This window comes from Anabrus simplex, chromosome 2, assembly GCF_040414725.1.
Source record: "Anabrus simplex isolate iqAnaSimp1 chromosome 2, ASM4041472v1, whole genome shotgun sequence".
In the NCBI taxonomy this organism is placed as follows: Eukaryota; Metazoa; Arthropoda; class Insecta; order Orthoptera; family Tettigoniidae; genus Anabrus; species Anabrus simplex.
In genome coordinates, this window is record NC_090266.1 from 437,947,444 (window position 1) to 437,973,379 (window position 25,936).

Consider the following 25,936-nt stretch of genomic DNA (forward strand, 5'->3'; position numbering starts at 1 on the left):
AAACTGCAACGCCACATCTAGAAAGGCCTCCACTGTTGAGAGATGCTAGCAAGGTATATAGCCGCCACCAGTGCGGGACGAATGCTATGGAAAGGGGGATACGTGAGGCGGGAGTAGTGGGGGTCGGAGAGGAGTAGGGGCAACAGAGAAGACTCCAGCTAGTCCTAGACTGCAATGCTTGCCTGTCAAGGCCGTAGTGATTCCTCGCCTCCCGTGTTGAGAGTGTTTCTGTGATCTTGGCTGCCGGACGCGCGTTTGTGTTTGTTGTCAGTGAATAACTGCAGCTGTGACTCTAGTGGCATCTGTAGGAGTGCGTGTGAAAAACAGTGTGAAGATGATGTTGCCATAGTAACGCAGTGGGAAACAGGGTAACACTATATGGTGGTAAGTACCTCTGTGAGTTTAAAAAATAAAAATGTAACGTTAGAATTATTCACGAGATTATAACAAACATGTCCTGCCGTCCGTGTGTTCTTGACGCCGTAAAACTGTGTGCATTTCATAGATCTGGTTCGCAAGTTGTGAAGAGTAGGCCTAACGTAGTTTGAGGATACTAATGTAAATGTTAACAAATCAGTTGGACTCAATTTCAGTTAAGTGCTTCGTTCCACTACTTGAAACCAAAAACGTTATGTGCTTAAATGCTGCCAATGCATGTTAAATGACGAATGAGAATTTAAATGTCTCTTGGCTACACAAATCCGTGTAGCGGTATGTTTAAAAGTCTGTTGGCAAACAGATTTGCGTAGGATTGGCGAATGAACCTGCCTCTTCTCGTAGTAGCAAGAGACAGGTTTTTAAATTTAAAATGGACTCCCATACAGTGGTTGTCTCTAGCATTAATTTCATACTGAAGACATGTACTTCTCATTATTTTGAATCTGTACGGTACGTTTTTTTTGTTTTTGTTTTTTCATTTGAAATATTGGAGTTCTGACTGCGGAGTTTGTAAATTATCCTAGCAGAAAAAATAATGAATGAATAATTTTCAAGTTACTGATAATTAACCTGAAATCAGGTTGGCAATCTAGTCGATTCGCTGGATGAAAAATAATCTAGCCTTATCAGATGACAACGCTTGCATGACCAGGTCAGTATGTACTGCGCAAGTCCGTGCTCTTTTTTCTAAAGAAACCAAGAACGGAGTAGCACGCTCAGTTTTACTGAATCACGGTTTATCAAAATAATTGATACGCATTCATGAACTGATCTCGTGAGTTGGAGCATCCATATCTGATTATTACCTCTAAATTATCCTGATACTCAAAAGACGGCGTGTAATTTTGTGGAATGTATGAAGCCACCTGAAAAGGCATATTGCGACACCGTTGATTTTTTCTTATATATTTTGTATTAAGAGAAACGACAGTCTTACACTCAGTTTTTTTGCAAGTTGCTTTATGTCCCACCGACTAAGATAGGTCTTATGGCAACGATGGGGCAGGAAAGGGCTGGGATTGGGAAGGAAGCGTTTGTGGCCTTAATTAAGGTACAGCCCCAGCATTTGCTTGATGTGAAAACCACGGAAAATCATCTTCAGGGCTGTCGACAGTGGGATTCGAGCCCACTATCTCCCGAATACTGGATACTGGCCGCACTTAAGCGACTGCAGCTATCGAGCTCGGTTATACTCAGTTTTGTTGTTGTGAAATCTGATTATTAAAGTGCGAAAGTAGATGTACAAAAAGTCACAAATGTGCAGTCGCATGAAGAAAATGTATAAGTTGTATAAGTTTTTCGCAGGTGTACGTTTCTCAGAAACAGTTGAACATACAGATGTAATGTTTGTTTTGGGTGTCAACAGGGCTTGTATCTACAGAGTTGAATTGTATTTTGATAATCATTAAAATTAAAAAATATTAAACGCAAACATAGAATACCATGCGCTCAAAATCTATTTTGAGTGACTGTACACGTGCATCTTATGTCACAAGATCTTAAACGCAGGAAAAATTAAATTAGCATTATATAAGTTCATTTAGGTAAATTTAATAACTTTTATTCCACATTGCTATTATCTCCATTATTGCTCATTCGTTTTTTTATAGTTAAACTTGTTTATGTGCTATAAATGACTGCCTACTACTAGTTTTCCGCAATGTACGGTCACTGCTTCGTCCTTTTACATAAGAACGTATGCGAATAGTTGTTGAAGGTTTTAGCTTTCCAGTAACATTCAGGAAAATTGGTCATATATGTACTAATCTTGTTTATGTGCACTTATACGAGCTATTAAACTCCCCGATCAGTGCCACATAGCTTGAAAGAAGTGCAGACCCTTCTCTATTAAAAAAAGCAAAATTGCAAAATTCCGCGCTTGTCCCATCATTATGTGTTCGTTAAGGTGCGTCCACACCAATGAACGCTGAAAGGCATAACATTCTATAATGATAATGTATGTATGTATGTATGTATGTATGTATGTATGTATGTATGTATGTTAATAAACACTGATAATGATCAATGTTCATGAACATTTTTGTATGTTAACAAACAAAATAGCGTGTTCATTAACATTTCGTGCTTTTGTTAACATTTCGGTTCGCACATGCGCAAGGACGCAATTAGAGCACGCAGATTCGTAGCGCCGAATACGATGATTTCTTATTTCTTCTAAAAATTGACTATCAAATCGCAAGCGAAAGTTCAGATTTATAGTACCGGTACCTATAATTCTATATGATATTATTTTAACTGTATTCTAATGTAGTTTCATTTCCAGCTTCGCTCATCGCTGAATAACCGAACCTGCCATAATGGCTTGTATATCATCAAAATAATACTATTCTAACTAGGTAGATTAAATGAAGATTTTGAAGAATTTCTTTATTTCGTACCTTTACCAATTCCTCGATATTGTTGTATAAAGCTTCGAACACCTCAGACATAATTAACTGAAAATGCTTGTTTTGATACTCTAGACAAATAGGTACATAAGTGAAATGTCACCAGTTGCTAGGAATCTTTAAAGTCATAGCCTGTCTATAAAAAAATAACCTGTCATTAGTGGTGCCGGCTTTCCGATGATCTGTATCTTCTTCTTCTCCTTCTTTATCTGTTTACCCTTCACGATCGGTTTTTCCCTCGGACTCAGCGAGGAATCCCACCTCTACCGCCTCAAGGGCAGTGTCCTGGAGCTTCAGACTCTGGGTCGGGGCATACAACTGGGGAGGATGACCGGTACCTCGCCCAGGTGGCCTCACCTGCTATGCTGAACAGGGACCTTGTGGGGGGATTGGAATATTGGAAGGGATAGACAAGGAAGAGGGAAGGAAGCAGCCGTGGCCTTATGTTAGGTACCATCCCGTGATTTGCCTGGAGGATGGCTGGGAAACCACGGAAAACCATTTCGAGGATGGCTGAGGTAGAAATCGAACCCACCTCTACTCATTTGACCTCCCGAGGCTGAGTGGACCCCGCTCCAGCCCTCGTACCACTTTTTAAAGTTGATGGCAGAGCCGGGAATCGAACCCGGGCCTCCGGGGGTGGCAGCTAATCACCATAAGTGTTCTTTCCATACTTAATTCTACTCGACTTTCCAGTATTTTTCTTTGCCACACTTCGCGTCTGCGCTTCTCTCTAATTGTACTCACTAAAATAATGAAAGCTGTATCTGTAATTATTTTCTGCTTCTTGGCCCTATCAATTGTAACCTCACAAACAGCTATTTTGTGTGGACACAATGTTGAAGAAGTGTTTTAACAAAAGTTTATTAACATGTGGAGAAATGTTTTCATGAACATTGTTTATTAACTTTGTTTCTTCAACATTGTTTATTAACTGTGGCATGGACTAACCTTTATACCTGCCTTGGAGGGAGCTCACTCTGTTATACAGAGTGAACGGTTTATGAACAAGTTTTCATTAGTATTAGGGGGCATTCAATTAAACAATATGAAATGGAAATCTTGTCAATAACTAAGGTACGTGTATTTTATATACTGTATTTGAGAGCTATTTACTCGTCATTTCATTATATGAATGCAAGATGAACATTCACAATAAATTAATTATACTTCATATAACAAGTGTATGAAGCACAGTTATAGTAATATATTAAACTTCATATAACAAGTATATGAAGCACAGTTGTAGTAATATATTATAATCCTCACAATTATGTTGACAGTATAACCCTCCTGCTTCGATTGTCGGTGACTGTCAAATTCGATTCGGTGAATAATTGTGTTGAGGGTTCCATGAAGTAAGAAATGAACGTGAAAATAACTTCCTAGTAAAAATATTAACTCTCTGTATCCTGTGAACTAATTTTTGCTGAGCGTTTCTTCGGTTTTGCGTTCCACTAACAACATTTAGTTTCTGGAGACGCCACGATGGTGGAATTTTTTCCCATTAGAGTTCTTTAATATATGATAAATCTATCGACTCGAGGCGGGTGTATTTGAGCACTTTCAAATGCCACCGGACTGAGCCAGGATCGAACCCGCCAACAATTTGAGCTCAGAACTCCAGCACTCTGCCGCCGAAGCCGCTCAGCCCGGGAACTGTTAATTACTTGGCTTAGAATTGTTAGTCGGGTGCTTGATATAAATTACGTCAGAATTTCGTATTCTTTTCTGGTAGCCTATGTGTATGAAATAAAAAAATCCTGACAACAGTAAACTCTGGATAGTAATTAGCTTCAGAAAAGTTGTTATGACCTGCAGTTGCGCTACTCAATTAGGTCTGTAACTATTATTAATTACTATAATACTCGTTCCTGCTGATATTGTACGTGAGTACTTCGGGAACAGTTGCATTATAAGGTTCATATGCCTTGGAGTGAAATGAAATATATCACTTAGTGTCACTTGTATACTGTAAATCGTCCGTAATTTTATTTCTTTTAAATTCAGTAAAGTAGTACGTCTGCATCCATCTCTTGGCACAGGCCAGAGCAAAGTGTAGCTTTTACCGAAGTCCCAGTCTCATCTATGGCTGTGACAATATGGAAGCTGCTGGGGTATGGGTGGTGCTGAGTAATGACATTCGGAGCACGACCAGTGCGTCTTGAGTGTTATGAACGGCGTTGCTCATAGGGTTAGTCCTGTTACAGTAGCACTGTCTGGCCCATTGAGGAAAGCAATGGCAAACTACCTCACTCCTCGTCTTGCCTAGTACGCCTCATTTGGGCTCTGCTATTGGTTTTCGTGGCTTTCCTGTAACTGCATAGCCTTTGGTGGCGCTATTTGAGGATCCACCCGGCCTGTGGGCTGATGACCTATGCTACCTTGGATGCGATTTCTCATTTGTAATATTGTATATTGGATACCCATCGGACATACAACCGTTTTAGGCCGTAGCTTGCCAAGACTACTGCTACTCCTTTTGTGACCAGGTCCGCTGTTTCATATTAGACAGCTCCTCAGATGGTCTATCTAGGCTGGGTGAATCCACATTCCATTCCTCAGTTCAGAATGAAAGTTCTTGAACTGGCTGGGATACTGGCTGTATGTTGGAATGCCCTTCTGTTCCAATGATGATTGAGCATTGCGTCTTCCCCAACGTTTTAACACAAAAGGGGATCCGTTGGAGGAGGAAATCGTGAAGTAGTCAGGTGGAGAGTTGACAGACGGAAACCGATTGGAAAACGAGTGCCGTAATAGTTTTAAGTCCCTGCCTTGTGTAATGATTCAACCCTACTCTTTGCACGTGGAAAAGTTAAAACCTTAGCAGATGCAGGTCGTGGTTCGCCATCTGTGGAGTATTCGCAACTTTTCTAGAACAGGTGTGGGAATGAACCCTTTTGTCGTCTAGCAAGGAGATTGGTCACGTATGGTATTCTAGTTTAACCCGTGTCACACGTAAATATTTACTTGCGGGACTAAATATATTCGCAACTCCGTGATTCTAGCCTATTCCCGATTATATCATTTCTGATTCTTCTTTCCTGGCCTTTTCTCTTGCTTGAAGTCGTCATTACGTCTGGATGATAATTTCGTGTGGCTATTTCTAGCCGAGTGCAGCCCTTATAAGGCATATCCTCCGATGAGGCTGGGCGGCATCTGCCATGTGCAGGTAACTGCGTGTTATTGTGGTGGAGGACAGTGTTATGTGTGGTGTGTGAGTTGCAGGGATGTTGGAGACAGCACAAACACCCAGCCCCCGGGCCAGCGGAATTAACCAATGAAGGTTAAAATCCCCGACCCGGCCGGGAATCGAACCCGGGACCCACTGAACCGAAGGCCAGTACGCTGACCTTTCAGCCAACAAGTCGGACATTACGTATGGATTAAGACTAGACTTTACATTAAAGGAGAGCGGCATCTGCTGTGCGAAGTGATGTGATAATTTGTTAGAGGGACCTGTTGTACAGTATATTGCATGTGTATTTCAGGCAAGTGTAGAAAGGAGCAAAAGTACTCAATTACCGAACCATAGGAATGAACCACTTGCAGTTCAAAATACCATAGCCGGACTGGAAATTGAACCCCGGACACGTCGGAGCCAGCGGCTAAAGAATGAAAATTTATGGTTAGTGAATTATAAACTGTGAGATATTTGTATTCGACTCTGATAACCATCCGGCTCTTTGGTTGAACAGCCAGCTTATTGGCCTTCGATTCAGAGGAGCCCGGGTTCGATTCCCGGCTGGGCCGCGGATTTTAACTGAGTATGTTTAATTGCTCTAGCTTGGGGACGGGGTGTTCATGTTTGTTTAATGTACTTATCCCCATCTACATACAGTTCACCACATCACCAACCACAGCAGAAACACACAAGAGTGAATACATCCCTCTACATAGAGTTGGCGTCAAGAAGTATATCCTCCCCTACAACTGGGCCAAATCCATATCGGGTGCCGACCCAATAATGGGAAAAGACCAGGAAGAAAAAGAAGAGAAATTTCATAAGTAATTTTAAACAGAAAATACCAACGATTCGTTCGAAAACATTATTTTGCGAAACTTCTTTTGTATTCTCATTTTTCCAAATTTATAGTTGTATTTCCTTCAACAGAGAAGAAACATTAATGATATCGGGCAGAATTCCATTTACGGCACAAGGGACGACTCTTGAAACACGCTTAGTATTGTGTGTTACAGTGTTATTTCTCTTTTTTCCTTCTCAGCAGCCAGCTTCTAAAATTCAGTCTTTTGCACTGTAGTAAATTGGCATTTCAGAGGAGAGAGTCAAGAATAGGTTGATCATCCAAAATTGTCCGTGATTAAGATCCAGCGAGAACGGTAGCCTGCCTTGATCTCTCCTAGAAGGCTATTAAATATAGCATTTTCATTCGTTAATAAAGATAGCTCTTCTTCACATTTTTCCTAATCGGCCTGTTTACTGGTAGGTCACATCGCCGATTAAGTATCATAGAAGGATAATGTAAAACATTGCCATATAGCTCACTATTTGTAACTTAATTGACATGATACTCGGTGAAGATTCCTCCTTTTAACTCTATAAAGTCAGTTGTCACTGGTACTTGCATTGAGGGCAAATTTATTGATCGGTGATCTGAGGATAGCCCATAATCCTTTGAAGCTTGAGTAAATATTTTAAAAATCTACATTTCACATAAACAGATGTGGCCAGTCATCGTGGGCAGATGAAAAGCACGTGCAGCAACTCAGCAGGCTAACTGTTGCCAGTTTCGTGGTGTTACAAGTCGCTCCACTAGGTTGGTTTTTCTTCGGCAGTTACATGGTGAAAGCTGTTCACCAGTAAGTCGCCAGTACTCCTAGCCTTCTCTGTTTTGTTAAAAAGCTTTGTGATCAAGAAGTTGCCCATTGTCCATCGCGGTCACGGCTAAAAGCTTTGAGAGGTTTACTATTCAACTGCACAAGCACAACATGAGTTTTGGATCTTCTCCAAGAAACATGTTAGAAATCTGAATTCATTAACACGCCATATTATGATGCATTGCAAGGTGGACTAGGACAGATGTCTTACATAACACTGTACGTTAGTATTATGTATGAAGTACTTCCTTTACCAGATTCTGGGACATATGGCTTTCAGCTAGCTTCGGTAAAATGCATCTATTTCCGATCATATAATTTTTTAGTCATAACTACAAGTTTCATTGTTCAAATAGAATATTATTGTTATGAATACGGTCGAACTGCGATATCTCGAAGTGCTTGTGGTGGAGGCTGAAAACACTTCGAGTTATCGAATATTCGAGGTATAGTATAACGAGCATACATCCTCGGCTCCGCCAATACCATTATAATTATTTTCTCTAATAAAAATGGCATTTGCTTTACGTCCCACTAACTACTTTTACGGTTTTCGGAGGCGCCGAGGTTCCAGAATTTAGTTCCGCAGGAGTTCTTTTACGTGCAATAAATCTACCGACACGAGGCTGACGTATTTGAGCACCTTCAAATACCACCGGACTGAGCCAGGATCGAACCTGCCAAGTTGGGCATATTGGCAGCACGAAACACGACCTTGCCAACTGATGACCGTCCTTAAAAAAAGCTGCGAAATGTGGCTAAGGCTTGACCTACCGTACCCAACAGGCCAGGAGCTCGTAACACAACCCCGTACTGTCAACAGCTTGCTGGGCGTTGCAGAGTAGCTTAAAGTAGGATTTTAAACGGCTGTAGTACGCGACTCCTCAAGGTTGCGATGTGGAGTACCGTTAAGGTGTTATGGCATACGGCTACTCAAAATATACACTCTGACTAAAATGTAGAGTTCCGGTTCCTTCTACAGGAACTAGTTCTTCGTGGGGGTAATGTGTACGCATAAACGTAATGTTTCGCATAATTTCGAGTTGCAGAAACACATTTTACATCTGGGCTTCAAATATCCTTCGGGGTATCGAAAAATTCGAGTGATAGGGCCTCCAGTTACAGAAAATATATTACACGTAAAACATATAAAACTCCGTCGGGAAACGTAAATCCCTTTGAGATATCGAAAATTCGAGTTATAGACTCGAGTTAAAGAAGTTTGACTGTATTATTGTAATGCTCGGTAAAATCTGATTTAGAATCAGACTGGGTTGCTGCTGTGATTCCAATAAAAGGAAGTCAAGTTAAAACACTAACAGCTGGTCAGGTTTTAATTGTGCCCGAGGAATTGCTTATAGTAATGTGAAATCTCGCCATGGATGGCCATTTTGACATTGTGATTTGTTTCCCTTTATGCGTGAAGTGTTTGGTTAACAGCCTGGTCTTCAAATTATTATTTAGTGGAGACTGGCCCAATAAATAATGAGGGTAGGAAAGCACTTTACATGTCAGTAAAACGTGTTATGTGTTTAACTTCGCAATGACACTCAATTTTTCGACGACGATGGGATAAGATTGAAGCTAGAACTGGGAAGGTTATTGTTTGTACGTCCCACTAACTACTTTTACGGGGTTTTGGAGACGCCGACGTGCCGGAATTTTGTCCCGCACGAGTTCTTTTACGTGCCAGTAAGTCTACCGACACGAGGTTGACGTATTTAAGCAGCTTCAAATACCACCGGACTGAGTCGAACCTGCCAAGTGGGGGTCAGCGCCTCAACCGTCTGAGCCACTCAGCCCGGCGAGAAGTTATCGGCCGTGGCTTAAATTAAGGTACAGCTCCAGCATTTGCCTGGTGTGAAAATGGGAAATCATGGAAAACTATAATTAGGGCAGCTGACGGTTGAATTCGAACCTACCATCTCCCATAGCTAAACCTACAGTTAGACGACCAGTACCACGTAGCCAACTCTCACGGTAATTAAACATGATTTCCAAGCTTTACAAACCAACGGCCGTAGCCGTGTTGAAACACCGGATCTCGTGAGATCTCCGAAGTTAAGCAATATTGGGCTTAGTCAGGAGTTGGATGGGTTGCCACGCGCTGTTGGTGGGGGGTAAGGGAATGGAGGAGCGGAAAGGAACTGGCCACCCTACCGCACGTAAACTCCGGCTCAGGAACACCTCTGCGGAGGTTCGGACCTGGCTTCGGGCAGAATAACCCTTACCTTACCTCCAAGCTTTACAAATAGCGCAGTACTCTTTTTGCTTTTTGTTTCAAATTGTTATGCAGTTCCCGCTCGAATATTTCGTATATGTTGAAAGTAGCCATCCGTTTCTTTCTTTCTTTCTTTCTTTCTTTCTTTCTTTGTAGAAAGAGTGGTGTGGTGAAGCCTTCCTCCATTCTAAGGCTCTTCCTGCACGATTCAAGTCCCAATTAATTACGAACACACCCGAGTTCAAACACTGCAGTAAAACACATCACTAAGCAAATTTCAAGCACGTTCTGACTGCTAATGATTAAAGATCTTAAAAATAAATGAATGAACGACAAACAAGTACTTTTCATCAAGAAATTCATGTTACAAATATTACCTTTTTAAACTGTAAATTCTTGCGGTAGACTTTTGTCAGATTACCGCTTTGGTCTAGGTCAGTGCTTTCCAAACTTTTTTTCATGGCGACACCCTATTAGCACACATAACTCTACATGACACCCATTTAATTATTTTAATTATAAACATAGACTGGTTTAACAAAGGAGATTCATTTAAAAAATGTATAGTGTATATATACATATATATCATTACAAATCTGCTTTTTATCGGGTCGAATGCAGGACAAATTCACACGCATTACCTCATCTAGCATTCTCATACTTCCGCGTTTAACTATCTTTGTATTAGCCACAACAGAAAACGCACTTTCACACGAATACGTCGTAGAAAACTACAAGAAAACGATGAGGGCTATTTTACTCACGCGAGGAAAATCTTGTTGAATAGAAACCCAGAAGCTGTCTAAATCTGACACTTTGTACTTACGTTTTTTAAAGTCCGGTTGTTTTTAAGTTCCGCCAGTTTCTCCTCTTCAATAAGTTGAATCTCACAAGAGGTGGAGGGTGCAAAAGGATTTCTTATCCAGTCGTATTGGTTTACATTTAGTGTTGGAAAATATCCATCCAGCCTCGATTTCAGTTGCGTTAAATGATTATGAACCAGTAGTTGTATTTTGTCACTAATTGGACATCTCAGAACATCTCAAAATTGCTTTCATTTGTTTTTCTCAACCATACACCGACTTTGTCCCTTAAGCTGCGTTTACACTAGCGAAACTCCCTCGCGAAAGTCGCTCGGGCTAAACTTACTCGCTTCGAGTGAATTTTCGCACTACCCAGAACAGAGCGCAATTCAGAACGAAAAAGAGCGCGAGTGGGGCGAGCCACCTTCGACAAGCCTGAAAGCTTCAGTTCTGGTTTTGCAGCCAACATGAAAACTTGTTTTGTCCCTCGAACCGCTGCAGCCGCGTTTTAAATCATACCAATGTCATTTTTGATCAAAAAAGGGAATAAGAAAAATCGATGCCCTTGACGATGGTGGAGCAAACAATTATTACTTGGAAGAAGTCAATATGGAAACAGCCTTATGAGAGAAATGGTACAGGAACTCATTGATGATACAGTTAAGAACTTCGTCCGCATGAGTACTCAAGATTTTGAACAACTCGTTTCACTGATCAGTCAAAAAGTTCGAAAAACTGATCAGTCAAAAAGTTCCAAAAGCAGTAACAGTGGGAGAAAGCTTGGCGGTCACACTGCGTTTCTTAGCAACTGGTGTTTCGTACGTAAGTTTGCAGTATTTATAGAAATAAGAAAGTAGTTGAGAACTAATTTCCTTCCACGCATCTTCTCTTTTATTGCGATTGAAATAGTTTTTATTTTTCGGATTCCACATAAAATTTCGGTTTTTGTAGAGCTCGATGAGCTGCAAGCACTGTTCTTGATACATCCCTCGTGCAACTATGGGGACTACGTTTACACTGAGCGAAATTCGATAAGCGAAACCGTTTGATGCGCGGACAAAAACCGACTGAGCTCCGGCTCGCAACGAGGGCCCTCACTCCGCGATTACTTAGGGATGAGGGAGCGTCTACACTAGGCGCTTAGTGTAAACGCAGCTTTAAAGCGGCAGTTTTGTCTGTAGCGGTAAGGAGATTTGCACTCTTCCCTTGTAGACCAGCATTCGTTTTGTTGAGTATTTCAAAAATATCAGAAAGGAAAGCTAACTTTGTACACAAGAGTTCGTCTTTTAATGTATCAGCAAACTCGGTTTTCTTTTCTTGATCAAATAGTGTCAGCATTGCATCCTTCAGTTCATACGCACGACTAAGTATTCGCCCTCTTGATAGCTAACGGACTTCTGTATGGAGGAGGAGATGGCTATGTTGTGTTCCTTTATAGCTCGCCACACATCTGAGCAAATAAACGTGACTTGAGAGGTCTGGTTGTAATGAAATTTCTCACCTCGGTAGTCTTGTCCAAAACTGACTTCAAATCCTCGCCAATTGTTTTTGCTACCAGCGCTTCTCTATGTAGAAAGCAGTGCGTAATAAAATGTTTTGGTTGTGTTGTTTCACCGGTGCTATGAATCCTTTTATTGAACCTGTCATTGAACGGGCTCCATCTGTGCATATGTCAGCACAATTCTTCCACGACAAGTTCATTGTCTCCATGTATCCATTTATTACTTCAAAGATGTCTTTTCCTTTGGTAGTGTAGGGAATTCCTTGCAACAGAGGTATTGTTCAAAGAGTTTTCCTTCATCAAGGAAACGAATAAAAGAAACTAGTTGAGCTAGTCCACCTACATCGGTAGATTCATACAATTACGTTGCAGATATTGAGTTTGTTTCACCAACTCGAATTTTAACTAAGCATTCAATGTTTTCAGACATATCCTGAATGCGTCTGCCAACTGTGTTATCAGCCAAGGGGATTTTCTTGATATCAGTTTCATACTCAGAGCCAAACATAGTTTTAACTATAGCAAGCTGGAATGATGGCTTTCTCTGCAACTACATGAGACAACGTATTCTTTGCAATAATCTCAACTACAAGATAACTAGCTTCTTGAGCTTTATCGGAGGTCTTCAACTTCGTAGTAAACACAACACTCATTTTTTTCTTCTGTCTTAGAAGTTCTTTGAAATAGTCAACACTTTCTCCTTGTACATGTTTGTGTTTTATTGAAACATGGCGCAGCAACTTATTAGGTGTCGAGCTCCCATTAGAAAATTTTTCTTCACATATCCAACACTCCGGTATAGCACATCCTTCATCGCCACACCACGTGAAACCCATTTTTAGGTATTCCTCATTATACAATCTCACTTTCGCGTTTTTTCTTCTACATGATGGCGCGGAAGAAACACAGGTTAGAGTTGCACTACTTGATTGTTGTTCTGTACCTTCTGAACTTTCACACACATTATTTGTCCATTCCTAGTGTTTCTCGTAAATTTGAAGTAATAAAATAATTACACATGTCACAGAACTAAGAAACAAACAGAAGGAAAGCAGTTGATAATCTCGCTGTGTGTGATACATATCAGCGCAGGCCTTCTTGTGCTTATCAACATCTCGATCACGCGGCTAATACGCCGAACGAACGGAAGCAAGTTAACTATTTCCTCACAGGTTCTTTACTCGTTTTTTATCCTGAATTTATAAGTATGACGAATCTCATGACACCCTTGATGGTAGTTGGGATAGTAGTTGGGAAAGCACTGGTCTAGGTGTTGTGCCTGCCCGCTCGATTAAGCTGTTTTTGTTTCCAGGCTCTTCCATGAGTTTAAAATTCGTCTGAGGGTCTAGTAACCGGTTCACCAAACCTAAGGAACACAACTGAGAAATGAAGCAGGTTAAGAAAACCCTGTCGCTAGGTCGTTCTAAAGTATTTTGAACACCAGGTGAATTATGTGGTGTAGTGTACCTAACATTTAGTCCACGGTCGATTCTCAGTACCGTTATCAGTCCATATTGACTACAAATTAATTCACTATTTCGTATATCTCAGCCATCCAGCCTGTCTGTCAGCCAACAAAACACGGAGTATTCGATGCTGGTGACCATGATATCCAAAACCCCTGCCGACCTTAGTAGCGCAGTCATCTTGCTCTCAAGATATCAGTTGCGAAACTTGCTGGGATACTGTGGCGTTTGAGGGTGTTCAAATGCGACAACTCGTTAAAAATCCTTTGTGAGAAAATTCCAACATCTCAGCTCCTAAGCTAAATGGTCAGCATAGCTGCCTTTGGTCCAGTGGACCCCAGATTTGATTCCCGACCGGGCCGAGGATTCTAGACACGTCTTTTTAATTTCTCTGGTTCGGGAACTGGGTCTCTGTATTTGTTTTAATATAAGTTCATTACATCCTGTCCTGTTTGAAATGTACTAAAATAAGTTATTCTTTGCTAGTGGTTTACCGTCGCACTAACACATCGAAGGTTTTCGGCGACTAAAGGATGTGAAATGGCTAGGATTGGGAAGGAAGCCTTAACTGAGGTACAGCCCCAACATTTGACTGATGTGACAATGGGAAAACATGGAAAACCATCTTTGGGACTGCCGACGGTGGGATTCGAACGCACCATCTCCCGAATGCAAGCTCACAGCTTTTTGACCCTAACCGCATGACCTACTCTCTTGGTTAACATAAGTTAATGATTTTCATCAACATTGACAAAATTACACATTGAGGCCGGCTGCGTGGTCGGAGAATACTTGAAGCCGAAATTATTTTTTTTAAAGACAGTACGACGTCTCTTTAAACCTGTTGCTATTGAAAGAACGTGAAACAGCATTAAATCTCTCCCACAGCCCATTACAAGAAATAATTAACTACTAGAAGTTTCTGGCTTGTGCAGAGTTTTGCAACGCTGTTAACGGGAGATGTGGTAGCTGCACTTGGTTGGTCGTTTACTGAAGTGTGCATTGAATATTTGTTTTGTTCAACTATGTGCAACCCGTTGCGTGCTCATTTGTGGCATTCACACTGCTTAGCGCGCAGGCTAACATCTTCATTGCTTTAGAGGCAGGCTCCGCCCTCAGAGTTCTCTAACATATTGCTCCTAATTATTACACTGATTAGTATCATAACGTGAACCACTTTTTTTTTTCTGCGTGTAAGATACAAACTCATTCGTTTAGATATTGAGACTGCTTAGTTCATGGCGATTATAGCGTACTAGTTTCACGTTAAAGAACTAGGGTTCGATTCCACGCCAGGAAATCGAGAAATTCAGAAGCATGACTACGGCTTATAAAGAACCAAGTGGCCCTGACTGCAACACGAGTGTGTCGCTCAGTGCTGGGAGTAGAGGTGACCAAACAGTTAGCATTATCCCACTTAGCGAGGAAGTTACCGGTAGTCCAATGCATGCGGGATATTTTAAATTAATAGCATGGCCTTGTGGTTCGAACTCCACGTAAAATTGTTGGTCTTATGGCTAATAATAACAAGTTAAACAGTCATGAAAATCTGCGGGCCCACTTGTTTACAGATAGCCACACCGTAATTGCTTCAATGGAGATGGCTTATTTTCTCGTTTCTTTGCTTTATTTTGCATTGGCTTGTCTTACCTTCCTGTGCTTTATCCGGCTTCTTTTTCTTTCTTTTATTTTGCGTTTTGAAACGGAAACCAAACGTTTCACAGATATGTTATAGTGTTGCATTTCATGTTTCGAGAGACTGAAAAGCTTGTAAGTTCTACTATCCTGTCCTGCTTTCTCATTTAATTTCACTGAAAGACTTTTATTTACTTTATTTTGTTGTGTATGCATAATTGGAAACTTGTAATTCCATAACGTCAAACATTCCTCTATAATATGTTTGTGATGTTTAATGCGCTCGATACGTCGATGGATTTATGCCCACAAGGGGCAACCTTCATGAAAGACTTTCAGATTTCGTTACATTAATTGATTACACTCTGCAGAAATTCATGAACAAAATCAAGCAAGCTTACTATTTGATGTGACCATAGCCACGAGATCTCTAGTTTTACGAAAACTCTAAACCACAAGGATGTGAATTTTCATTTCAAAACTCCAACATACCTCACTGAAATTTATTGTTAAGCATAGGTGCCTTAGATTCTTCGGCTTTTCGTATTTCGGGAGCATCTTCTTAGACTGACGATTAACATACTAAGGTACTTACCTGAAGGCACTATTTTCGATCCCCAGCCAGACGAAGAATATAAGAGTGGTATGAAGGTATGGAATGGAGTTTACTCTGCATCCCAAGGGCAGTTGAGGAACTTCAGACCTGGAAAATCAGCGACAGTTACAGATAATACAATTTCCGATCATTTACGTCCTATACAGTTTTATCGTACCGACTATGGTAACAGAGATATTCATAAATTTAGATTTCGTTGCTTCGTCTACGTTAACACCTAGTATAGCTAACATGGATATATTGTCCAGTGGTGGCAGTGGTGGTTTTTTCGTGACTGTCTTAAGATGAAAAACCGCGTGGTCATCAGCCCATATCGACAAGATATATTGTAAAGATAACTATCAAAATTAGAAAAATATCGTGAAGAAACGTCCTGCAATGAAGAAGAAGAACTCTCTGTACATTGGATACCCTAATATCACAGAGTTGGAAGGAAATTAAATATGAAGGCCTACTATAGCAAAAGCCCATGAAATTGATCAACAATAATATTACATTGACTATTATTTGTCGTGATGTGCTTTGTCTCTCCTGCTGCCACTCATCTCCGGTAGATGGCATTACTGCTGCGTGCCCAGTACTACAGCCTGCCTGAATATTGGCGAGAAGTAGCTGGGGAGTTAGATGATTTTACTTTTTAGCATGCCATTCCTCTGGTTCATACATGTTCTGATAACTATTAGTAAATTACGTGACACACTGGTTCATCATAGTATTCCTGCTAATGCGATCCCTACAATCAGGTGCTGATAGGAATGGGAAGTGTGCACGTTTAAAGGAAAACGGCAAACCAATGTTCACTGCTGTCTGTGGACGGGTTATTCCGGTTCTGGAACTGGGCATTGTTGGAACGCCAACGCATTGCTGTTTGTTAAAAGTGACAATATCTGCAGTTTCTCATTTGATCGAGCATTTCATATGATAGAATTGCTTTTAAACGGGAATTTGGTTAACATTGTATTCTGGAAAGGATACTGACGTCATTGTAATGACGTAGGTCGGGTTCAGTTTAATATTTGTCTGTGTCTGTTACAGCATCACGGGTGGGTTTTAATGAAACTTGTATTTCAGTTTAGAGCAGGATCATAGCTATAAGTTGTTCAAAAAATTTCAGCACCTTGCTTTAGAGGAATCAAAGCATAAAACTAGATGTATTTCTCTTACGGTTGGTTGTACACGAAAATAGCTCGTACCTATTTATTTTATTGTTGTTCTATACTTATTTCCGATACAGTCAAAAATAAGAGAATATCAGTGATAGTCGTGAGAAAGTTTAAGTCCAGGAGCAAGTAGCCAACTCTGTTGGCAACGTTTAAAAAGTAGTTGCACATCTGTCAGAATTTTTTAATATTAACCCGACACTTGCCTTTTCTTTGTACGGGAGGGAAGAGATCAATTCAAGATCAGCAGTAATGCAAAAAGTTATGAAAGTGCAAAGGGCCGCAGATAGCAAGGTCGCGAGTACGTCACGACAAGCTGCTGACGGGTTGAAGCATGCCCAGTAATTTACCTCAAAATTTGGGGAACAGTATGATGGGTGGACAAAAGTGTAATCATGCACAAGTTTGATTGCCCCGTCAATGACGGGTACTGCAGCAAGTTTTAGCCTAAAATATATCTAATGACATAATATATAGGCTTACTGTAGTCTGTTTATTGCATTTGTATATATTTACGAGAGGAGGAATGGGCATTCTTAACAGTGAAAAGTCAAATTATGTTCGTACTGCTATGGAATTAATCGATTAATCGAACCGATTAACCTGTCAGTTTTAAAATTCGATTGAAAGATCAAAAGGTTTTAGTCGGTTGATCGAAACGATTAAATTTAACCGTGGGGTGAGGAAAACTCACTGGTCTATGAATTCTGATTATTTCTCGTTCACCGGCAGGTTATAGCTTCGATTACCATTGAAGTATGAACTCTCCGAAGCTCGGACTTATAAGCACAAATAAGTGCTTCCTCGACTAAGAAAGACATGCAAATCATACAATATAAATTAAATTGTTTCTGGTTTCTGCACCTGCAGACCCTTTTGCAAGTAACAAGGACGAAACGAGACACCAGATAATTCCAGATACGAATTCCAAGAATGTGTAGACTATAGGCCAGGACAAACTTAAACGACTTTTCACCATCCTACTGCCCCCTGAATACCGTATGAAATCATCATACACAACGGATAGTTTTGTCTTTGCTTTTTATTTTGTCGGAATGATTAATTCAGTAATGCGGTCTTGCTGAAGCCTCCGTGGCTCAGGCGGCAGCGCGTCGGCCTCTCACCGCTGGGTTCCGTGGTTCAAATCCCGGTCACTCCATGTGAGATTTGTGCTGAACAAAGCGAAGGCGGTACAGATTTTCCTCCGGATACTCCGGTTTTCCCTGACATCTTTCTTTCCAGCAACACTCTCCATTATCATATCATTTCATCTGTCAGTCATTAATCATTGCCCCAGAAGAGTGCGACAGGCTTCGGCAGCCGGCACAAATCCTATCCTCGCCGCAAGCTGGGGGCTTCATTCATTCCATCCCTGACCCGTTCAATGACTGGAAAACAGGTTGTAGCTTTTCGTTTCTTCAATCCGGTCTTGCTAACAGTGCACCAAATTAATAGGAACCAAGTTAATAGGAAATTAGTTGGCTATTTTATTAACTTTACTACTTTGTGCTTATTCAGTTAAAAGTATGTTCTGTTGTTGTGCTCCGAAGTACATTTTTTAAACCGAGTAAAACCGGTTGAATAATCGATTAAATTCTTTCCGTTAACCGATTGAACATTTTAGTCGATCGACAGCCTAAAATTAGGTATGATGCTAACATAAAGTTGCCGTGATACTTTTTGAGGATTCAGCCAGTCTTTTGTCTGATGACATGACAACATTAGCACATTATTGTACCATTAAACCTTACTTTGTTATGGATTGATAAATCTGTCTTCTTCATTGAACTGGCACAGTAGATATACCACACCTCGTATACCGTTATGATGGACGATAGTTGTAATGAGGAAAATCTGGCGCTCGGTCCATCGTTGGGACACTGTAATGTTCGTCTGCCTGAAGAAAGGAGTGGCGCAGGAGAACTGACATGCTGTACAGCATAACATAACTTCGATTAATGTACTATGTGGCAAGTATTGAATCGGATGACTAAACGTACCTGACACAGAGTAAATATAATGTGATTGGGGGTGGGGGGGTTGGATTAATCCTTAGGCAAAATAAGCACATGTTTAGGACATCAATGGGCACCATAGGATTGTCCATTGCGAGATTTTTCATGAACCCGTGAAATTGCAGTATTGAGGTGGCATAATAGCCGAGTGTTATCGTCACTGATTTCTCGCCACGGCGTCCGTGGTTCATATTCTAAACAATGCATAGGTATTTGGGATTATTCAGGTGAAACATTACCTCACAGATTCGTACTCCTTATAAAAATATTTGTTACATTATATAGAGTCAAGTAAAACTACCAGCTTGCTTCTCCTTAGTAGTAGTACATTGCCAATTATTCCCTTTGCCGTGTCCGGGCGAGTGGATGGTGCAGTAGTCGCCTGACCCATATAGCTCGCCCAGTGATGCCATGGTCTCAGCTATTCTGCGATAAGCTTCCGTACAGCGTGATTGCTTCTTATACAGCAGTAAATTGATCGGTTTAGTGCGCTTCACAGCTTTTGAATGAAGTGTTGTACAGTGTATTTTCGTGTGCTGTAGGCTTTTAAATGCAATTCGCACCTAAATTTTGAAAATTCATGAGGCTAAATTGCAGAAAGTAAACCGGAATATCATTTCAAGCTACAACGCTTGTCTGAAGAGCTGATTATCAATTCATCAAAGTTGATGGGTTTTCTACTGGCGTATGGGAACAGTGTGACGGCGGCCGCGCTATGGTTTCCCGATGTTCGGCATGCAGGAAGGACGGCAACCCTTGCGGGGCTCGCCCTGTAGTAGTAGTAGTAGTAGTAGTAGTAGTAGTAGTAGTAGTAACAGAAAATAATACTGATTGTGTGCCTTATGCTATCCTTTCACATCTACAATATGTTTGCCAACAATCTGGTAGTTTTAAAAATGTAATTACGTGTGGCTATTCCTAGCCTGGTACAGCCCTTGTAAGGTAGACCATCCAGTGAGTGTGGGCGGCGTCTGCCGTGTATGGGAACTGAGTGTTTTTCTAGTGCAGAGTAGTGTGTGTGTATGTGTGTGCTTTTGCAGGAATGTTGGGGACAATACAAAAGTCGACTCCCCGAGCCAGGGGAAATAACCATTTAAGGATAAAATTACCTTCATGACCGGGAATCGAGCTCAGTACCCTATAAACCGAAGTCTACTACGCTGACCATTCAGCCAAGGAGCCGGACACTCTGCAAGTCACCCAAATTAAACATGATTCCTTTGACCCATATTTTAGCGTGCATTCTTGCAAAATATTGCAGTTGTGGTAGTGTTTTTGGTGGAACTGCACTGGATCATAAAGTGGCGCACACCTTACCCACGATCAGAACACTCCTAATCAGATTTTAAGTTTAGGTTTAGTCGTTGGGTAATAACTTTGTTGCGAACTTGTAATTGGTCCTTTGTGGTTCGATGCTTCTTGTTGTAGTTATTACAGTGTTGGTGATACGTAGGCCTGCGCATTATTTATATTATGCAAATAGAAATTGGTGTAATTTCTTTGGAATCATCATAGGTGGCTAAGCGGCACATGTCGTGTAGCAGCGAGCTTACATTCAAAAGATAGTGGGTTTAAACCCCTTCGTCGGCATCCCTCCGGATGGTTTCCCATTTCCACACCAGGCAAATGGTAGAACAGCGTGTTAATTAAGGTCACGGTCTGTTTAACTATTTGCCATCCTAGCGTCACCTATGTTTAGTGCGATGTTACACCAACAGAAAAAAAATCTTTTTTTGGTGTTCTACAGTACGAAATGTTTTTCTAATTCATCGGCATTTATAGTTGCGAGTTGTCAAGGGTTTCTGTTAGAAATACGTAACCTTATTTTATCAGATGATATGTTAAGAAACCTTGAGCATTGCCCACATGGTAATTGCAGTTATGCAGAAGTCTCATAACGAAAACCAATTGGAATGAATATATAACTACACCGTGTGGGACAGTGACACGCCAGTGCACAGGGTGTGTCCAGAAAAGAGAAGAAGATTGTTGAACATCTAGGATTGCTTCCCATACGATGTGGACTTTAAAATTATGTCAGAAATATTATACAGCCATTCCTTGCCCTGGAACTGAACTATAAAGTGACCAGTGCACAATGAAAATACTGGATACGATATATTTTGCCCAGATTTCATGAACGGCTACCAAAGAATTTTAGAACTAAGTACGTACAGAAGAAGGTGTCAGACTACTTAGATATGTGGTTGAAATTGATGATTACGTTGTACACATCTAAGCGTCATTGGATAATGGGAGACTAATTTAGCTATTATCACTATTGGCTGAAGCAGAAAAATTGTAAGATACATGTGCCATTTTAGTTTATAGATACGACATTAACCTTGTAAAAGTGCCTCATTATGTCACCAAAATAAAGTTTCATTCACAGTCGCTGCTGTTACTGCACGAAAAACTGCCTGACCCTGTATGCTCGAGTTTGCCGAATGGAATCATTACACAGACCACATCTTTAAGATGAAAATTTGGGTTATCACTCGTCGAATACTGCTCTTGGCTGCTGTACCTTCGAGAATAATTCATTACGGTCATTGTCATGCGTCATGAAGCATCATGTTATATAAACTCATTCTGTCACTTCCCGTTAAGTGAATAAACTTCCTGCTTTAGGATTTCAGTATAATTATCCGTGTAAGGTAGAAAAAATAAAAGTGATATATAAATTAGGTAAGGTAAAATTATTTGATTAGTTAAACGATTCATTACCACCTTCTGTACTTGTTTCTTCAAGACAACCTATCCACATTTTGTAACTTATGTAGTCGGTAGGTCAACCATGCTCAGTTTAGGACTTGGTCGGGGTTTATGACCGGATGTCCTTCCTGCTGCCACATGCAGGTCGTTGTAAAATTTCCACCCGAAGTTGGCCGATTCGAACCCACAAACCTCTGCCAGCTACTGTACATAAAGTTAAATAAGTGACAGTATCTAATGTACATTAACTTCCGTTTTACGTGCATTGTTCAAGGACGAATAAAATGTTCACCGGTAGAAAACCAAAGTCATAATATGTTACTTTATAAAGTGTAAGTGTAAGGTTGACTGTATGAAATTGCAAGTTGACAGTAAATATAACTGCATTCATGTCATCTTCCAGTTCCGTAAGGATTGGTGCATACTTCTGAGCATAGATGGAGACTTTAATGTCCTCCATATATTTCTTCTCCAAGCACATTCGTCGTGGCCTAGCGAGGTGTCAAGTTCAACTTAAGAGTCGTATTTTGTTCCACAGAGTGGCCATCACGCCCCTGTGTCACGCCTCGATGAATGTTGTTGTACTGAATTATACAGCGTTTGCGGTTATGTCCAAGTCATTACCATGACGCATATAATTAACATTAAGTTCATGCCCTTATTTACCTATCTTACGGTGCATTCACGCCAATGACTATCTCAGCTCAGGTAATAACAGCATGTTAAGATGGTACTAGTTACTGTATATTCTGAGATACTGTGCACGTTTGTACACATATTAAGTTACGCGCTGCCACCACAATAACAGGTAGTTGTTTGTTCTACTTGACTCGATTGTCGTTAAACAATTAGTAGCTCCAAATGGTCTTCATTAATGATTGGCATGTACTACGCACAGGTTAACTGATGTTTACGGCAGCCTGTATCTTGTGCGCCTGATTCTAGTAACCTAAGTTGCCTTGAAGGAATGGTGTATCATGACTGCTGCATTGTACGGTACAGATCGTAATTCTGTTCCTTTCAGGATTGTGGGTCAGTTGGTTTAAATTACAGGATTTACCCTGACTCAATTCAGGATCACGTATGAGTATTCAAAAGCATCTGTCTCCTGTTGGTATATTTATTAGCACTTATAAAAACCGGCCACATGGCCCCAACATGGTTTATATGACAATAATTAGCAGTGCAATGTCAGTTATTATTATTATTATTATTATTATTATTATTATTATTATTATTATTATTATTATTATTATTATTATTATTATTATTATACGTCCGCTGGAGTACATTGGGCATATAGAGTAACATTTAGCTTGAGAGGGAGTAGTATTTCATTAACAATAAAACAGGACCAAACATTATGTAGTGCTGCACTGGACGTCCTAAAATAAAATAATAATAATAATAATAATAATAATAATAATAATAATAATAATAATAATAATAATAATTTCATTAACAGATTAGTTAGAAGAGCTACTCGAATGTTGACCTCTCCTGGTTCTTCTTCTTAATCTGTTTACCCCCCACGCCTCCAGGGTTGGATTTTCCCTCGGACTCAGAGAGGTATCCCACCTCTATCACCTCAAGGGCAGTGTCCTGGAGCATGAGACTTCAGTAATAATAATAATGTTATTTGCTTTACGTCCCACTACTTTTACGGTTTTTGGAGACGCCGAGGTGCCGGAAGTTAGTTCTTTTACGTAAATCAGTAAATCTACCAACACGAGGCAGTCGTATTTGAGCACCTTCAAATATCACCAGACTGAGCCACGATCGAACCTGCCAAGTTGGGGTCAGAGGGCCAGCGCCTCAACCGTTTGAGCCACTCAGCCCGGCACGTGATACTTTGGGTTGGGGGATACAACTGAGGAGAATGACCAGTACCTCGCCCAGGCGGCGTCACCTGCTATGCTGTACAGGGGCCTTTGTTGGGGATGGGAATGTTGGAAGGGATAGACAAAGAAGAAGGAAGGAAGCGGCCGTGGCCTTAAGTTAGGTACCATCCCGACATTTGCCTGGAGGAAAACCACTTCCAGGATGGCTGGGGTGGGAATAGTATCAACTTCTACTCAGTTGACTTCCCGAGGCTGAGTGAACCCCGTTTCAGCCCTCGTACCACTTTTCAAATTTCGTGGCAGAGCCGGGAACCGAACCCGGGCCTCCGGGGGTGGCAGCTAATCACACTAACCACTACACCACAGAGGCGGACCCTGGTTTTTTCAGTTCTATATTCTTTTATTTTCTGATTTTCTTTATCCATATTTGATCGTTGACAACCTAGTTTGCACTTCCAGCTAGACCAGGGAGAAACTGACCAGGCACTCTCTACTGGAGTTTGCTTGCGGTATGGTGACCAGTTCCTCTCCACTCCTCTAGCCAACAGCAACTCGGCTACCCGTGCTAGTGTTTACCAATCTCAAGGTTAAACAAGGTATATTTGTAAATCGTAAAACTATGATTAGGGGCTGCCTGGTCGAGGCGGTAAAGGCGTTCTCGGTTCGCCCGGAAGGACGTGGGTTCGAATCCCCGTCAGGAAGTCGTAAAATATAAGAAAGGAGATTTCCACTTCCGGAGGTGCATATGGCCCTGAGGTTCACTCAGCCTACACCAAATATGTGTTCCAGGTTAATTCCTGGGGGCAAAGGTGGCCAGGCGTAGAGCTAATCACTCTACCCCATCAGGTGCCGAGGTTACGGATAGTGGAAGCCTTTACCTTCCACCCCTCCAAGGGCCTTCATGCTTTGCTAAAACAGTAATTGTTGTCATTTATAAAGTCTGACTGCAGAATATCGTTTATCTAAGTTAATGATTTATATTTATTCACTTTATATGTAATAACAGAAGCTCAGGCGGTAGCGCGCCGGCCTCTCACTGCTGGATACCGTGGTTCAAATCCCGGTCACTCCATGTGAGATTTGTGCTGGACAAAGCGGAGGCAGGACAGGTTTTGCTTCGGGTACTTTTCCCTGTCATCTATATGGGGATGATGACAGAATTATTGGCATCGGCTTGTGGAAGAATACATTTTAGTTGACGGTAAATTGCCGTATTGTAATCTTTCGATTGACTAATTATTAACGCTATGTTATTCTGTAAGAATATAAATCATAATAAATTAATTTCTTTGGTATTGTACAATCCTTTCGTTCCAGTTGGCAAATGCTTTTATTACCTCTGTCATTGTCTAATGCTTTGCCATGGCGGGAATCTCAAAACTGCTCCTTTTTGACGTGTTGTGTGAGATGTCAACGACCATGTTTTCTTTGTGCAATATCTCACCTTGATCAGGCTCTCACAGTTGGGGAGTGAGTTGTTCTAGGAGGAAGTGTGACCTTGTAGTCTCAGAGCCTACGGAGAAAAAGCCGGAAGTGGAAGAAGATCACCCAAGAAAGAACCCTTCTCTTCACATCTGGCATAGAATTCTACCTTTCTATTTATGTGTTCCAGTTGGTTAGGCCGTTTATTGTCAAAAAAACTCCCTTTCAGAATATAACGTCCTCTCGCATCTGTCCGTTCTTTTTTTAAACTATGTTTGACTCTGGAGATTTGATGATATATGGAATATTAGAGTGCGAAATGGGTAACAGGCATCCACAAAGAGCAATATTCCTTCAAATTAGTGTTTGTTGTACATGTTAATACAGTGAAGTCGGAGAACACGGAGAGAGGAAGTGAAATCAGTGGCCTACGACTACGGCACTATTTTAATAGTAGTTTTGTGACTGTTTCTTCATTTTTATCTTCGTTTCTTCGGCCATAGCTTGTGGTATAGTGGTCACATTGTGAATTCGGTGTTCTTTGTTTTGTGTAGTTAATTCGGGATTAGGATGTGAAAGAAAAGAAAAACTTACTGTGGCCTATATTAGGTACTGTCCTCACCTTCACATAAGTTAATTTGAGCAATCATGGAAAATCAATTTCAGAGAGTGAGATTTTAACGCATTTGTCTTCTCAGGTGTGACCTTGAGGCTGAATACTCACAGTCGTAGCCCTTTTTAAACAAGTCTCAAATTCTTGACCTAGTCGTGATTTCAACGCGATCCAGTCAAGTAGGAATCTCCTGTTGTGCTACTCCTGTAATACGACAACAGCAACTTTTTATTGCATTTCATC

General features: G+C 40.9%; 1 protein-coding gene across 1 annotated transcript in view; it reads left to right on the forward strand.

Annotated features, from left to right (window-relative positions):
• Positions 1 to 257: 257 nt before the first annotated feature.
• Sema5c (Semaphorin 5c) overlaps positions 258 to 25,936 on the forward strand; it is a 545,428-nt gene continuing 519,749 nt past the window's right edge. Inside the window, exon 1 of the mRNA XM_067140839.2 lies at positions 258 to 381. The gene's annotated coding sequence lies outside the window, so the exon portion shown is untranslated. The remainder of the gene's footprint in view (positions 382 to 25,936) is intronic.